Source organism: Triturus cristatus, chromosome 10 (genome assembly GCF_964204655.1).
Source record: "Triturus cristatus chromosome 10, aTriCri1.1, whole genome shotgun sequence".
NCBI lineage: Eukaryota > Metazoa > Chordata > Amphibia > Caudata > Salamandridae > Triturus > Triturus cristatus.
The window spans coordinates 500,174,852-500,193,018 of record NC_140593.1 but is presented as its reverse complement, the minus strand read 5'-3'; positions in this window follow the sequence as shown (position 1 = coordinate 500,193,018).

Below are 18,167 nucleotides of genomic sequence, written 5' to 3'. Positions count from 1 at the left end.
AAAGGGTAATGAACAAAGTACTGGATGGATTGCTTAAAGTTCCTATCTTTCAGGGCGATATCCTGGTCTATGGAAAGGACTAACAAGAAATAGCATGACAAGCAGTTATGGAAAGTCTTGCAGCGACTCCAGGATGCAGGATTGGTGATAAAGAAGGAAAAATGCAAATTCTGGGTATCGTCTGTGAATTATTTGGGTCACACGATTTCTGGGGAAGGGATTAGTCCAAGATTAGATTTGGGTGAAAGCATTGTGAAGGCACCTATACCTGTGAGCAGAGACCAAGTGCGATCCTTTTTGGGGTTAGCTGAGTTTTTCTCAAAGTTTGTTCCTAATTTTGCCAGCCTGTCTTTACCGCTAAGACTTGCTCAAGAATAGCGCTAAATTCCTGTGGTCTGATGAGTGTACTTTTGCCTTTAACAGCATCAAATAAGTTATTGGTGGTATACCTACTGTGGGACATTTGGATGCCTGTAAAAAGACAGTGTTGTCTATGGATGCTAGCATGCATGGGTTGGGAGCTGTGATCTCATAAACTGTGGCTGGTGAACCCAAAATTGTTGCTTTTGCTTCTCGTTCACTCAAGGGAGCTGAGGAACGTTACTCTGTGATTGAGCGAGAAGCACTGGCTGCCTACTGGTCTATTCATCATTTCAAGTTTTACCTTTGGGGCATACCTGTGGTGGTTAGATCTGATCACCGTCCACTCTGTCAGATCTTTACATGCACAGAGATTGAAAATGTGTCTCCAAGAATTAAACAATGGATGGAGGGATTAACTGAGTTCAATTTTAGGGTCGAATATGTGCCTGGCCCGAAGAATGTAGTTGCTGATTGCTTATCTGGGATGCCTTTAAACCAGTGTGGTGAGGAAGTTGAAAATTCTCTGGTGGCATGGATACATGAATCAGTGGTAAATCTGGAGGAATGGTCTTTGGCTTCTCAAGGTGACAAGGATTTGCAGATGATTAAGGAGTATACTGTGAAAGTATGGCCAGTGGACAAGGAAGTACCAGAATACTGGAAGGGTTTTCTAAATATGATGGATGATTTGTGTGATTGATCAGAAGTTGTTAAGAGGCTACCGGGTAATGCCTCCTGGTGGTTTGAGATATAAGCTTGTTAACTTGGCCCATGAAGGACATCCTGGGAGGAATTTAACTAAAGCTAGAGTTCGAGAATGGTACTGGTGGCCAACTATGTATCGGCAGATTGAGGAAGTGGTGAAGGATTGCTGGGAGTGTGCTAATAGTGACCAGAGCAAAAAGACACGCACCCTGTAATGATTGCGAATGTTCTGCAGGAACGCCTGGAACCTTGGAGAAAGTCCACAGTCGTCCCCCACGCTCCTCCGACTCTATCAAACACTAGAGTACGAAGGACACGCTGGGGAAAACAGGGAAACAAAACAAGGATAGGTGGGGGAAACACAGGCAGATCTTGAAGGATGATTCTGGCAGCCGAGACAGCAGGCAGGTGTTGTTCTTACAGGAAAGAAATTAACGAGCCTCTCCGCTGTAACACAAAGGCAGGTAAAATGAATACTACTACAACACCACCCTGGAGCTTTCTTTACCGCATTCCCCTCCCCACACCTACCGGATTTGAAGTCAGCCTCCTGGACTATGGCCTACAAGAATAAGTAGGTACACTTCTGCAGAACCCCCTTATGATCGGTTCTCAGAGGAAAAGTCAGATGTACACTGTGTAAGTCCCTTTATAGGCTGAGAACAATAAAGATAGACAATATAAAAGAGGCAAGGGTGTAATTCCTCATATGCGTATATAAGTGTAGGAAGGTTGCGTACCGTGACTTTAAAGTAGGTAGGTGGAAAACCTAAATCCCTGCTCAATGGTCCTCGCAACAAATCACCCTAGAATGCCTGATGCGGGCTAAAGAAAACATAAGGTAGGGACCAGTAAGGTATGCGCCAGGGAGGCTCTTGATGCTAGAAATGGGGGTGAGAGCACCGAGTAAGACTCCAACTACTGCACAGGACGTGGAGTCGCTCCAATAGGGGGCATAACCACAATACAAGCCTGAGACTGGAATAACAGGCTGACACACAACACGACACAACACAAGCCGGATAAGCAAGGGTAGGGCTTAACAGACTTACATATAACAACACACAACTTTAGCCGAAGGGAATCAACAAAGGGGTAATGCCGGCTAAAGGAAATAACAAACAGCCCACCTCGAACTCCGAGGTGAAGAGAGACAAGTGACGGGATAAAACCCCGCACTACTAATACACAGTTAGACCTTACTTGGGAAGGCTAAACAAGCATGGACGCCTTGGTGGAAGTTGCGCCCACGAGTTTGGCGGCTCAAAATGGAAGGAGCGCCTCTGCAATACGCCAGCGGGAATGGCTGTAGTGATCCCGGAGCCGGGACGCGTCTGAAGCGACTCGTCCACGGCTTCACTCTAGCAAGCAGGAAGTACAGGAAACCGGAAGTCAGGCAACAAAGAGAAAGACGGAACTGGGGCTCAGAGCTAGAACGCGAAGCGGCGTCTATACGCCCTTCGTCGTTTAAATACCCACTGCACCCAGGGGCTGGAACGCGGGGCATGACAGCACACTCCCCCCACAACGCCCTCCCTCCGGTTTGGGTTTATGGGGGCACCTGAGGTGAAACAGCCGCACCAATCGGGGAGCATGCACGTCAGAAGCTGATACCCAAGAGCGTTCCTCCACCCCGTATCCTTTCCAATGCACTAGATACTGGAGGGTCCTGCCCGATAAGCGAGAATCTATGACCTTCTCAACCTCATACTCGTCAGAATCTTGAACCGAGAGTGGAGCAGGCCTCTTGGGGACACGAGTACCAGGTTCAACAGGCTTAAGCAATGACACGTGAAATACCGGATGGATCTTAAGGGACGCAGGTAGTTCTAATTTCACTGCCACCGGGTTGACCAGCTTCACCACCTTGTAGGGTCCGATGTATTTGGGATTGAACTTGCGAGGACCACTGAGTTTAATGTATTTCGTGGAAAGCCACACCTTATCCCCTGGAGCGTATATAGGTTCCATCCTCCTGTGTAAATCAGCCCCCTCCTTGTATCTCACCTTGGCCAACTCTAGATCTGTCAATGACTGTTCATGTATGTCGTGTAACTTTTGCGCTAAATCAGTGGCAGCGGGAGTTGGGCTGTCAATAGGAATCCCTAGAGGTAAGAACCTGGGATGAAACCCTTGAGAGCAGAAAAAAGGGGTTAATTGGGTGGAAGAATGAGGGCTGTTGTTATACGACATTTCTGCCATCCATATCCACTCATCCCACTCAGCTGCAGATTGTAAAGCTTGAATCCTGACATATTGTTCGAAGCACTGATTAACCCTCTCAGTTTGGCCATCCGACTGAGGATGATGGCTGGAAGAGAGTCTAACATCAATCTGTAACATCCCACAGAGATCCTTCCAAAACCGAGACACAAATTGAGCCCCCCTATCAGAAATTAAGACCGAGGGAAGACCATGGAGACGGACAATATGTTGCAAGAAGACAGAGGCCAACACTGCTGCTGTGGGCAACCCCGTCAAAGGGATGAAATGAGCGTTTTTTGTGAAATGATCCACTACTACCAGCAAGGTGTTATTAAGCTGTTTGGTCAGTGGTAGTTCCACGATGAAGTCAAGGGACACTGTGTGCCAGGGGCCAGGTGGAGAGGCGAGAGGGAGCAGCAAACCCACTGGTTGTAGATGTGAGACCTTGGATTGTGCACAGACATGGCATGACTTCACATACTGTTCTATGTCCCTCACCATATTGGGCCACCAAAACCGCTCCCGTATGACCTTGGTGGTTTTCTTAATGCCTGGATGTCCCGACAAAGGGTGTGAATGATACCACTCCAATACCTGAGTCTGCAAGTCAGAAGTGGGCACCACTACTCCTCCCTGAACACATACCAGACCCTCAGTCTGAACCCACTCCTCCGCCCCCACAAAATCACCTATATCCACAGCGAGTTGACCCGCACGAAGCTTATCCCGAAAGACCTGCTCCGTGAGTATCCCCCCTACAAAGCACTTCTCAGGAAGGACCAGGGGCACAGCAGTGGGCACCTCAGGAAGCTGAAAACCCAACCGGGACAGTGCATCGGCTTTACCATTCCTTCTCCCTGGGCGGAATCTGATGGTGAAATCGTACTCACAAAAGAACTGAGTCCATCGGAGTTGCCTCATGGACAGGGCTCCAGTTGATTTCAGATATTGGAGGTTGCGATGGTCCGTGTACACCACAACCGGGAAACGAGCACCCAATAGATATTGCCGCCACTCATCAAAGGCTGTTTTGATCGCCAGGAGTTCCTTGTCTCCCACCGCATAGTTATATTCCGCAGGAGTGAATTTATGAGAAACATAGGCCACGGGATGGCATGCCCCCGTCTCCGGATCGGTTTGACTCAGGACCCCTCCCACTGCCACTTGGGAGGCGTCAACCTCAACCACATAAGGCAAGGCTGGATCCGGATGACGCAAGACTGGAGCGCGCGTGAAGGCCTCTTTCAGACTCCGAAAGGACGAGTCAGCAGCCGCCGACCATACATAAGGAACCCCCTTCCGCAATAAGGTAGTAAGAGGATGTGCCAACTCCGAGTACCCTTGAATAAAGCGCCGATAAAAATTGGCGAAACCCAAGAATTTCTGCAGGTCTTTAACGGTATTCGGTGCCGGCCAGGAAAGGACAGCCGCAACCTTAACTGGATCCATGCTAAGTCCCTGTGGGGAGACAATGAATCCCAAAAAAGGTACTTCACGCGTATGGAAGGTACATTTCTCTAGCTTGCAGAATAAGTTATGAGCCTGCAACCTTTCCAGTACTTGTCGAACGTGGTCAACATGTTCTTCCATAGACGCGGAGAAGATCAATAAATCGTCTATATAGGCGATGACATGGCGATCCAGCATATCCCAGAGTACTTCATTTATGAAGAACTGGAACGCTGCAGGAGCGTTACAAAGCCCAAAGGGCATTACTAAATACTCAAACAATCCGTATTTAGTACAGAAGGCAGTCTTCCATTCATCCCCCTCCTTGACACGCACTAGATGGTAGGCGCCTCGCAAGTCCAGTTTGGTGAAATATTTGGCATTGCGTACTCTGTCAAGGAGGGAGGCAATCAGAGGCAACGGGTATTTGTTCTTAATAGTTACCTCGTTCAATCTTCTATAATCGATGCAACACCTAAGACCCCCTTCACGCTTAGGAATAAAAAACAGTGAAGAGGATGCTGGAGATCTGGAAGGCCTGATAAACCCTTTCTCCAACATCATGTCTAAATATTCCCGGAGATATACATTCTCTTTCTCAGTGAGGGCGTACACTCTACTGCTAGGGATACGTGCACCTGCCTCCAGATCTATCCGGCAGTCATATACCCTATGCGGTGGAAGAATGTCTGCCTCCTTGGCATCAAAAACGGCACTCAAATCCCTGTAGCAGAAAGGCAACTCAGTTACGGGTTCCAGCTGCTCCCCCACTACGGTTGGGTGCGCAGAAGCAGCGGCAATCCTAGACTCAGAAAGTGCGAGTCGCCGGAACGTGAGAGTGGCGGCCTGCCAATCAATGATGGGGTTATGTGTCTGTAACCAGGGGATGCCCAAGAGCACTGGTATTTGGGGGGAATGGATCAGGTCGAATTCGAGAGTTTCCTGATGGTCGGGATCTATGTGCATATGGAGACAGACCGTCTTGTGGGTAACCGGACCAGAAACAAGAGAACGCCCATCTATCGTAAAAACCGTATTGGGAACCTCTTTCTTGATGTATGGAACTAGATTGTCCTTTGCCCATCTTTCATCCATAAAATTACCCGAGGCCCCAGAATCGATCATGATGGCTACATGTAGCCCTAGCTGTGCTACCGAGAGATAGGCTGACACGTAGAAATGATTAACAGGTCTGGGTTCAAGTTCGGAAGTGGAGACTGTTAATTCAGATTCGCCCAAGATTCCTGTCTCCATGCATCCTAGGCTTTCTAGTTTCCCGAACTCTTAGTTGACGTTGGTTTTACAGGGCAGGACCGCAAAAAGTGACCGGCCTTCCCGCAGTAAAGACAAAGCCTGTTGGTTCGTCTTCTTTGCCTTTCCTCTGCTGTTAATGGCCCTCTCACTATCCCTATTTGCATAGGTTCACTCTCATCCAGCCCTTTAACTGTTTCCACCACCTTGGTTTTAGTGGGAACATAGCGTGATTCTCCCTTCCCTTTTTCTTGCTTCCGCTCCTGAATACGGTGGTCTATTTTTACCACAAGATCTATCAATTCAGGACAGGCAGTGGGGAGGTCCACAATTTGCGAAAGGGCATCCTTTAACTCGTCACGCAACCCTCTATAAAATAGAGTACCTCGCTTTTCCTCAGGCCAATTAGACTCTACCACCAATCTCTGGAAAGTAGTGATGTAGGACACCAGGTCTTGAGTACCCTGTTTCAGAGCCAACAACTCAGAGTCTGCAGAGTGTGTATAAGTGTGTTTATCAAATAGTTTACGAAACTCCCTTTTGAAGGATTGGTAATCATACAGCAAAGGGTCATCACGGTCTACTAGAGGTATGGCCCAGTCGGCGGCCGCCCCACTAAGATAGGAAATCATGAAAGCGACCCGGGCTTGATCAGTGGGGAAGCAGGTGGCTTTACAGGAAAAATGTAACTGGCAGTGACTGAGAAAGGCAGCGCACCGAGATGTATCTCCTGAGAATCTTTCGGGCGGAGCCAATGGGATGGAAGTAGGAGTGGTAACCTGTATCACAGGGTTGGTGGCGTCTACTCTCCCTCCCGCGGCCCCCATGCCTGGACTGCGCTGGAGGGTATCTAGTCTAGCCGACAGGGCCTGGGTTTCTGCTTGTAAACTGCCGAGCATGCCGGCAACATCAGCAAGAGTAACCACTCCAAGTTCCATGACGCTCGGGCAGAATATACTATTAGGCTTCGCGTTCTGTAATGATTGCGAATGTTCTGCAGGAACGCCTGGAACCTTGGAGAAAGTCCACAGTCGTCCCCCACGCTCCTCCGACTCTATCAAACACTAGAGTACGAAGGACACGCTGGGGAAAACAGGGAAACAAAACAAGGATAGGTGGGGGAAACACAGGCAGATCTTGAAGGATGATTCTGGCAGCCGAGACAGCAGGCAGGTGTTGTTCTTACAGGAAAGGAATTAACGAGCCTCTCCGCTGTAACACAAAGGCAGGTAAAATGAATACTACTACAACACCACCCTGGAGCTTTCTTTACCGCATTCCCCTCCCCACACCTACCGGATTTGAAGTCAGCCTCCTGGACTATGGCCTACAAGAATAAGTAGGTACACTTCTGCAGAACCCCCTTATGATCGGTTCTCAGAGGAAAAGTCAGATGTACACTGTGTAAGTCCCTTTATAGGCTGAGAACAATAAAGATAGACAATATAAAAGAGGCAAGGGTGTAATTCCTCATATGCGTATATAAGTGTAGGAAGGTTGCGTACCGTGACTTTAAAGTAGGTAGGTGGAAAACCTAAATCCCTGCTCAATGGTCCTCGCAACAAATCACCCTAGAATGCCTGATGCGGGCTAAAGAAAACATAAGGTAGGGACCAGTAAGGTATGCGCCAGGGAGGCTCTTGATGCTAGAAATGGGGGTGAGAGCACCGAGTAAGACTCCAACTACTGCACAGGACGTGGAGTCGCTCCAATAGGGGGCATAACCACAATACAAGCCTGAGACTGGAATAACAGGCTGACACACAACACGACACAACACAAGCCGGATAAGCAAGGGTAGGGCTTAACAGACTTACATATAACAACACACAACTTTAGCCGAAGGGAATCAACAAAGGGGTAATGCCGGCTAAAGGAAATAACAAACAGCCCACCTCGAACTCCGAGGTGAAGAGAGACAAGTGACGGGATAAAACCCCGCACTACTAATACACAGTTAGACCTTACTTGGGAAGGCTAAACAAGCATGGACGCCTTCTTGGAAGTTGCGCCCACGAGTTTGGCGGCTCAAAATGGAAGGAGCGCCTCTGCAATACGCCAGCGGGAATGGCTGTAGTGATCCCGGAGCCGGGACGCGTCTGAAGCGACTCGTCCACGGCTTCACTCTAGCAAGCAGGAAGTACAGGAAACCGGAAGTCAGGCAACAAAGAGAAAGACGGAACTGGGGCTCAGAGCTAGAACGCGAAGCGGCGTCTATACGCCCTTCGTCGTTTAAATACCCACTGCACCCAGGGGCTGGAACGCGGGGCATGACACACCCTGGTCCAAGTTGGGGTCGGATATCGCTGGTCCTTTTGAACAGTTTGCACATGATGAGCGATGTGTTTTTGCTGTTGGTAGACTATACTTCCAAGTGGGTTGTGACCAAGCGCGTGCCTGCGGTCAATACTAAAACAGTGATTGAATTTCTTTGTGAGGAGTTTTCTAGAGAAGGCATTCCCAAGCATCTCATCACGGACAATGGAGTTCAGTTTGTCTCCCATGAAATTAGTTTTTTTTTAAGGAATTGTCCATTACACATTACAAGACAGCTTTGTATTCTCCACAAGCCAATGGTTTAGCCGAGAGCATGAATAAGTTGTTGAAAAGTTGTGCTCAAAGGGCTTTGCAAACGAAGTCCTCCCTGAAGAGTATGCTCAGAGAGACATGGTGGGTTCATCGTAACACACTCAACTGTTTGACTTTCGTTTCTCCTTTTACTGTTTTTAGGGGTAGGAAACCGCATGATAAGTTAAGTACTGCATGGTTAAGATTGGGTGTGGCAGAGGAAAAGAAGGCGTTTTTGGATGAGCAGCTTGTGTTAAAAAGGAAGTTTCACCAGGAGAAATATAAGGACAGGTTTGACAAAAGGAACTGTGCTCGAGGCATGATTTGGAGTGTGGGTGATGAGGTTTTTATCAAGAATCCTGGACTCTTGAAGAAGGGTCGTTCCAGATTTAGGGGCCCTTTTGTTATCATGGAAGTGAGGAAGAATGTTGTGGTTCTGAATTCTTGCGATGTGTGGAGTATGTCTAGGTTGGTCAAGTGGAATGGTGGTTCACAGGTTTCTGATGGTGCTGTTCCAAGTGAAATATCCTGTTTTAATTCAACCAATAGTAAGAATACTAGGAGGTTGCGTGTTACACACATAGGAATGCCCCGCTTAGTTCCCGACAGGTCTGGAGACAGAGACGTACCTGTAGGCGAGGGGGACTCTCCTCTGTTCACTCGCTGTGGGGATATGTGGTCTTGGCTAGCAGGGTGGTGGAATCAAGGTGGGGGCTCAGACACTGTGAACAATCCGGAGGCGGAAAGGCGCAGCAACGCGATCTGCGTTCTGCGCTGAGACGCTAAAACTACATCTCCCATGGAGCTTAGCGGAAGTATCCGCGATAGCCCAGATCACGTGGGAATACAACCGGAAGAGGAAGACCGGTTAAAGGCAGCTTCGGGCAAGGAACAAGCTGCTGGTTATTCTCTGGTTGAGCAGCACCTGCCGCGCTGTGGATTTTTGCTTCAAACTTGAGTAGGGAAAGGGTGCACATGCACCACCTCGATCGGGAGCTTCCCGGTGTTACCAATTCAGCGGATACTATTGTTAAGCAACTTGTGGGGGCATAACAAGTGCTTGTTACATTATGATTTAACCTTCGTGATTACCTAGATTCCCGCTACTAAGGCACCCATGTTTTCGTCTCATTGGCGTATGTTACGCTACATCGTTCTGACTACTACCACTGATTTAGGTATATAGGTTTCGTTGTGAAGGAAGTGGTTGTGCTTATACACATGACTATCAAAAGACTAATTACTCCATATTCAAAAGACGTTTTTTGAACATTATTGTTTGGTTTATCTTAACAGGGGGTTCAAGAGGCGGCCTTCTGCTCTTCCCCTGTGACGTGGAACCTTGTGTGTGTACTGGTGTGTATGTCTCTTTTGCGCATAGCAAAGCTAGCTACACTGCATGTATGTTTGGGCTCCATACTTTATGATTTCCTTTGTACCTCTATCCTTTTCATAGCGCACTAACCACCAATGCTGAACTAGATACAGAACTGTTTTTCCATGCTTACCCCTAATGGAAGGAATGTTATTATTTGTTTTACAGGTATGGGTTGCTCACTGGCTTAGATAAGAGATAACAGTATATCCATATGTTCGCTGATCTTTTGAGTATTTTGCCTTTCAGGTCTCCCTCCCTGCTGACCCCTTCCTTCCCTTTCCCTGCTTGATCATCCTATTCGCCTGTGCTATTATAGCATTAATGATTGGGACTGTCGAGAGGTGGGCCCCTTTTGGCATCGAACCGTTCCCGAGGAATCACCGAGCTGACATTGCAATTCAGACCTATATGGCATCATGATTATGATAGGTCTTGAAATGTTATAATGTTGTCCTTTACGGTGTTTTACATTTTTCTTCATATTTAGTTTTTTTTTAGGTACAGTGTCTCTATCATTATTGTTCACTTGTTTATGGTTCTGTTTTTCCTCTACTTATTATTTTTTATGGGTGGAAGATGTGTTATGGGCTAGGCTAAGTAAGTGTTCACCTGGTCCTGTTGCTGGGCTGCATCATACTGTTCCACTCGACATCAATGACCACACAATGGTCTGCTTTGGTTTGGAGGAGCTAGTGAAGCTAAGTGGCAGTTGGAGCTGTGCTGCTGCAGAGGCTGGTTGTCTGTTTACTCTGGCTTGAATAAAGACTTTCCTGTGTCTGTTCCATTTATCTTATTACAAACCTTTTGTGCACAATGTTCGCCAAGTTCCATTATCTGTCAGGGAAGAATTAAAACAACTTCTTAAGGACCTATGTGCTCAAGGTATCATAGAACCTCTTAAATCCTCTCCATGGGTTGCTCCAATTGTGGTAGCACGCAAAAAATCAGGTGAGATCTGCCTATGTGCCAACTTGAGGTGTCTTGATGCCAATTTTTTGTTTTTTCACAACTCAATGTTATTGTTGAAAGACAAAACAAATCCGATATCTCAAAGGACACCAGTAAAGGATAATTACAAGCGGCACTGATTTCAACATTTTCATAATACCATATCTGTGTTGATATAAAACACACAAGAAAAAAGAAAAAGAGCAATACAATTATAACAACAAACAATAGTGCCATAACTACATCGCTGGAGGCTTCCAACGATCTCGGACATGTATATCGATGCAATTTAGTACACATATAGATTAGGTCTACATCCAAAGCGTAGCAACATACCATTAAACCAGCAATTCTTCGACATTAGAGGCAGAAGGAGGGGTATCTAAGTCTAGTCCCCCGAAGTCTGCCCACCGCTTTCATATCTTATAATGATTCTGGTGGTTCCCTCTCCCTGTAAAGACCAGGATCTCTAGGCCCATACAAAAGTCAAGTCCTTTCTTCCAGGACGCAGTCAACGGCGGAGACTCACTCTTCCACATCCTAGCCACATTTCGCTTAGCCAGTGTGAGGCCGAGAAATGGTAAGTGGCGTTTATATCTTGCCACCTATTCCCTTAGTGATATGAAGCATAAATTATCGAGGCATGGGTTGAATATCCCAACCCAGGACTTCCGAAAGGCAAGCAGCAACCCCCCTCCAGAACCGCAACAAGGATGTGCACTGTCATATTGTATGAAAGAAGTTTCCCTCAATCGCCCCACATCTCAAGCACTCAGGAGACGCAATCAGCCCGCCTGCCACAGCTTATATCTGGTGAAGTACACCCGATGCAGGTACTTGAATTGGATCAGCCGCAGGCGTGCAGCTATTGCCGGATATCTGCATAACTATAAGCAGACGCGGGCCGGTCACATCCGGTCTGGTGAGGAAAAACAGAACGTTGTCCCCGTATAATGCGATGCGGTCAGACACCTCCCTTGACCACTCAAAGCTCTTGACCTGGGCATCTATCCTCACCCACGCCGCCAACAGTTCCATGGCCAAGGCAAAAAAGTAAGGGGGCAGCCCTGGCTAATACCCCGCGCAATAGCAAACCTGCCCGAGATGGAATCTGCTATCCGGACAGTCGCCAATAGGTCAGTGTATAACAGCCTAATGAGTGTTAGCAAGTGTGGGCCAATGTTTAAGTGATTAAGCAGGCCGAAGAGATAGACCCAACTAAGCGAGTCAAAAGCTTTGTCCATGTCGGCCAGAAGTAATGCCGCAGGCTTCCCCAGTATGTCCACCGTCGCTTTAGCATTGTGTGCTCTACAGATATTCTGGCGTGTAGCCCGGCTGGGCATACATCCCGCCTGATCATGATGTATAAGGTCTGAGATGTACGGAACAAGGCGATTTGCGATTACCTTGGCTAATAGCTTGGCTTCCACATTTAGAAGCGAGAGTGGACGATAGGACGAATGGAGTTCCGGCAGGCGACCTGGTTTGAGGAAGACTACTATTACTGCATGTCTCCAGTCTTGCGGGAGGCAACTGTCTCCAGCCGCTTCATTAGGGCCCACTAGGTAGGGTGCCAACAGCTGGGATTGGTTATATTTGAGAAGTTCACAGGGAAAGCCGTTAGGGCCTGGCGCCTTGCCCGAGTTCATGCTAACAAAGGCTGCCTGTACCTCATCTACCGACAGCGGGGCATCTAAAACGTCCCGTGCCATGTCCGAAAGGGACCGTGGGGGAAGATCAAGGAATTTACATACAATGTCTCCCGAGAAGCATACAAGGCGGCAAAATAGGAAGCAAAGCTAGATGCTATGTGCTGTGGATCCGTAAGGGTCACCCCTTCAGCATATGGTATCATTGAGGTGGCCAGGGGCTGCACCGATAGCTGACACAATCGATGCAGCATGGCACTCGACTTGTCACCCTACTGGTAAATCCGGCTACGCGTCGCAAGCCAGTAATGCCGTGCCTCATCTAGGAGCTCACTTGCATACGTTTGTTGAGCACTAAGCAGCTGTCTACGCGCAGCGCTCCCCCAAGACCCCCGACTACTATGTTCCAGATCAACTAGCCTGGCTTCGGCCTGAATTAATGTCTCTCGATGTTGTTTACGCCTACCTGCGCAAAAGGCTATGTCCATCCCTCTAAGCGTAGGCTTCATAGTCTCCCACAATGTCATAGGGGATATAACTGTCCCGGCATTGAGTGAAAAGTAGTGTGAGTGGTTCGGGATGACGACTCGGAACACGGCGTCTAGTAATTGAGGGTTTTATTCTCAGAGGTAAGTTTATGCTCTTTTTATCCAGGATGTGATGTCTCTTTCCCCAATTGTTCTGGTTCACAGCTCCCGTCGGTGTGGATTGACGAAGGGTCAGGTCCCGGGTGTGGAGGTCTGAGGACTCCCGATGGCGGCCACCCCAACACAGGAGAGAAAAACAACAGAGGCGGGGATCAATAAGATGCTTATAGTAAAGTAACGACCAGGGCCGGGGAAGTGAAGGAGACACTCCGGTGCTCTCATGTCAAACCTGCTACACTCTCTATGTGCCCGGTGTGCGCAGGGAAAGTAGTGAAGGTGCGAGGGGGGGTTAAACGGATTGGGTGAAGTGCTCTCAGGATTTACAAGTGAAACGGCGGGTGGCTTTTAGATTCTTTCTCTGCCTTCTCCCTCCTCCCTACCCAGCCCGTGAAACGTTCACGCACCTGGGTCAGCCGCGCTCCTCCGTGGGCGCGGCTCGGCGAAACGTGGGTGCGGAGTCCTCCCTTCTCCGACGTCTCCTTCGACGTAGTCTCTCCCGTCTCCGACCTCTCCTTCGCTGTAATCTCTCTCGTCTCCGACCTCTCCTTCGCTGTAATCTCTCTCGTCTCCGACCTCTCCTTCGCTGTAATCTCTCTCGTCTCTTCGGTACTCGACTCTCCTTCTCCCGCTCCGGTGTAGCCACACACCACGGCTCTATCGTCCTCCGATCTTATTGGGTGATCGATTTCCACGTCATTGTAGTGGGCGTGAGTACTAGGGAGCGGATTCCAGTTAAAGGGGAAGACGTCCGTGTATACGTCCTCCGTTGTGGTCGATTTCCACACGTCTTCCTGTATATCACAAAAGACACTGTCCGTGACCTCCTGAACCTCCCACCAGTCCGCCCAAGGTAGTTTGTCACCCCTGCTCTCCTCGTGACAGGTAGTCAGTAATATTTGTGTGGATTTGCAGCCGATACTGCTTTTCCTGGAGAAGCCAGGGTGAAAGCCGCCAACAGAAGAAAGACCGCCCCGGGCCCAAGTTCAACTGTATACATACAGGTGAGGGATCCAATAAACTGCGTGGCAATATCTTGGTGGATTTCAATCTATGGGAATAGATTTCTGATAGAAATAGATAATCAATGCGGGAGAATGACGCATGCACGCTGGAAAAATATGTGTATTCGTGGGCACTTGGGTGCATAGCCCACCAGGAGTCCATCCAACCCATGCCCTGAATTATGGGCAGCAATTTAGATTCTCGGGTCGATGGTGGCCTCCCTCCGCTACACCATCTATCAAGCGCCGGACACAGCACATCATTCCAATCGCCTCCCACTACCGTGAATCCCGACGGGATCTCGGTCCATCGTGCTGTCAATCTCTCTATCAAGTTCCATGCCAATGGGGGGGGCGTACACGCTACCAAGGGCCAGAGGTTCACCATATAGCGATCCAGAAACCACAATATATCTCCCCTGGGGGTCAGACCATGACTTACTGTGGACAAAGGGTACGCTTCGATGAATGAGGACCGCGACACCTCGGGAGCCCCTGGCAAACCCAGAATGAAATACCTGAACAAATCTGAAGCACGCCAAGCAGGGTGTCTTGGTGCCCAATAGGTGGGTTTCCTGCAGTAACAGGACATCTGCTCTGTATCATTTTGCTTGTCGCAGCACCACCCGCTTAATTTTGTCTAAGAGACCACGAATATTCTAGCTGACAATTCGGAGCTCGCGGCCCTCGGGCACTCCTCGATTACTTGACTCGCCTGACATGGGACTTGCACAGAAAGGTGAAGGCTATAGATGTGGTTGACCTGTCCAGGACCGTGCACCAGTGGAGTGAAATGGCACTAACCCAAAATAATAACAACAAAAACTCCCAAAACCTACCATCCCACCCCCCACCCCAATACATCATGAACATAGAAGTATCTATCGCGGCATGCAGTGCATCCGACCCCAAACGTTGGGTGGTAGCAACATGCAGCCAATGGATCCCCTGAAACGATCCCCTACACATCACAGGGGCATATGCATCAACATTGGCATTTGCGATTCCTTATTAGCGAAAAATAAGGATTCGCTAATAAGGAATAGCAAAAGGCTATGCATGTAGGAATCGCTATTCAAATAGCGATTCCTTAACTTTCCTTAATTGCTACTAGCAAATTGCGAGTAGCAATTAAGGAATGCCATCCCAATCATTCCTATGGGCCTCCAGGCCCATAGGAATGAATTGGAGATTGCATGAGCAAATAGCGAGTACCAGTAGGTTCTCGCAAATTGCTCATGCAATTTCAAGGGTGCAAGGGTGTCAAAATGACACCCTATTGCACCCCTGAAATTGATATGTGCACATATGTTGCACACACACATGCTCTAAGGGCATGTGTGTGCGCAACATGAAACTTTGAAAAATGCACAAAAGTGCATTTTTCAAACTTTTAGCAAATTACCATGCAGTTCATCTTCATGGTAATTTGCTCCCCCTATTAGCGAATTCGCTAATTTTTTAACTTTCATGCATTGCATTTAAGGAATCCCAAATTGAGATTCCTTAAATTAAGGAATCTCAATTTGGGATTCCTTAAATGCTATCGCTATTTAAGGAATCGCTATTTAAGGATTCCTTAAATAGCGATTTTTGCTTTTAGGTTGATGCATTGGGATTGGGTATTTTTAACTCAATACCGGGAGCTATTAGCGAATCGGTATTTTACCGACTGGATTTTGGCTTGATGCATGAGGCTGTTAGTGTCTTATAGCAGAGGAGTTCTAGTACGTAGTAGCCCAAATGTATGTGACATCCCATAATGAGAGCAGGTCGCAGTCATAGCAGATCACGACAGCATTCAGGATGCAGATGGCCAAGGTTGGTCTTCTGTCAGGCGCTGGCGAGACCGGCTACGGGTCCCGTATCGCTTCTTAGAGCGCAAGCCCCCAGAGGAAGAATCCGAGTCGAGTCTAGAGAGGGTGTTTGGCTTGAGTTTGATAGTCTCGTCGGTCCAGCGAAACACCTCTTCAGGTGTTTCAAAGAAGTGAGTCTTTGACTGGTAGATTACTCTAAGGCGGGCAGGGAAGAGCAGTGAGTATTGGATCTTGAGGCTGCGGAGACGCGCCTTCGCCTCCGTAAATGATTGCCTAAGCTGCTGCACCTGTATAATATAGTCCGGAAAGATCATAATGCGTTGGAAGTCAAAAACCAGACTCTCTTTTAGGTGAGCCTGTCGCAATATGTTATCTCGGTCTTTGTAGTTGAGAAGTCAGGATTATCGGCCGGGGACGTGCACCAGGCGGTGGTTTCTTCATTAGCGCTCGATGCGCACGCTCGATTATAAAACAGGGAGAGACCGTGCCCAGGGACAGCCACTCCAGCAGCCATTTGGTCAGGAAGTCCCTGATATTGCTGCCCTCGCATCCCTCCGGAAACCCAATGAAGCGGAGATTGTTGGGGCGAGCCCGCCCTTCCCCGTCCTCCACTCTTGTTGCCAGGCCTTTCGTAAGTGACTCGAGGGTATGAACTTTCTTTTGGAGGCCAGTCACTGTGTCCTCTACAGTGGAGATTCGGGACTCCATCTCTCTGATCCACTCCACAGAGTTTTGAAGGTCCTGCCGACGGCCCTGATCTTGGCCTCTAGGGTCTCCCAAGACTATGTGATGGCCGCCAATAACGCTGCATTATTATGCATAGCTGCGTCGGCACCCCACTGGCTCGGCCCCTGCGACACAGTCCCAGCGAACGTATCCATTGTACTTTGTTTGGACGCCATTCCAGTTGGTTTATCCTTAGCCATTCTGTGAGGAGAAGTGGGTCACAGTTTCCATGTGCCTGTGCTCAACACTGTCCACCCACAATACGATTTAAGGTGGGTCACAAGCTCCTCACAGCTTTTTTACCTGAGGGAGGCGGCTGGGGGGGGAGGGGCTCCATGTCCACAAGCCGATGGTTTAGCCGAGAGCATGAATAAGTTGTTGAAAAGTTGTGCTCAAAGGGCTTTGCAAACGAAGTCCTCCCTGAAGAGTATGCTCAGAGAGACATGGTGGGTTCATCGTAACACACTCAACTGTTTGACTTTCGTTTCTCCTTTTACTGTTTTTAGGGGTAGGAAACCGCATGATAAGTTAAGTACTGCATGGTTAAGATTGGGTGTGGCAGAGGAAAAGAAGGCGTTTTTGGATGAGCAGCTTGTGTTAAAAAGGAAGTTTCACCAGGAGAAATATAAGGACAGGTTTGACAAAAGGAACTGTGCTCGAGGCATGATTTGGAGTGTGGGTGATGAGGTTTTTATCAAGAATCCTGGACTCTTGAAGAAGGGTCGTTCCAGATTTAGGGGCCCTTTTGTTATCATGGAAGTGAGGAAGAATGTTGTGGTTCTGAATTCTTGCGATGTGTGGAGTATGTCTAGGTTGGTCAAGTGGAATGGTGGTTCACAGGTTTCTGATGGTGCTGTTCCAAGTGAAATATCCTGTTTTAATTCAACCAATAGTAAGAATACTAGGAGGTTGCGTGTTACACACATAGGAATGCCCCGCTTAGTTCCCGACAGGTCTGGAGACAGAGACGTACCTGTAGGCGAGGGGGACTCTCCTCTGTTCACTCGCTGTGGGGGTATGTGGTCTTGGCTAGCAGGGTGGTGGAATCAAGGTGGGGGCTCAGACACTGTGAACAATCCGGAGGCGGAAAGGCGCAGCAACGCGATCTGCGTTCTGCGCTGAGACGCTAAAACTACATCTCCCATGGAGCTTAGCGGAAGTATCCGCGATAGCCCAGATCACGTGGGAATACAACCGGAAGAGGAAGACCGGTTAAAGGCAGCTTCGGGCAAGGAACAAGCTGCTGGTTATTCTCTGGTTGAGCAGCACCTGCCGCGCTGTGGATTTTTGCTTCAAACTTGAGTAGGGAAAGGGTGCACATGCACCACCTCGATCGGGAGCTTCCCGGTGTTACCAATTCAGCGGATACTATTGTTAAGCAACTTGTGGGGGCATAACAAGTGCTTGTTACATTATGATTTAACCTTCGTGATTACCTAGATTCCCGCTACTAAGGCACC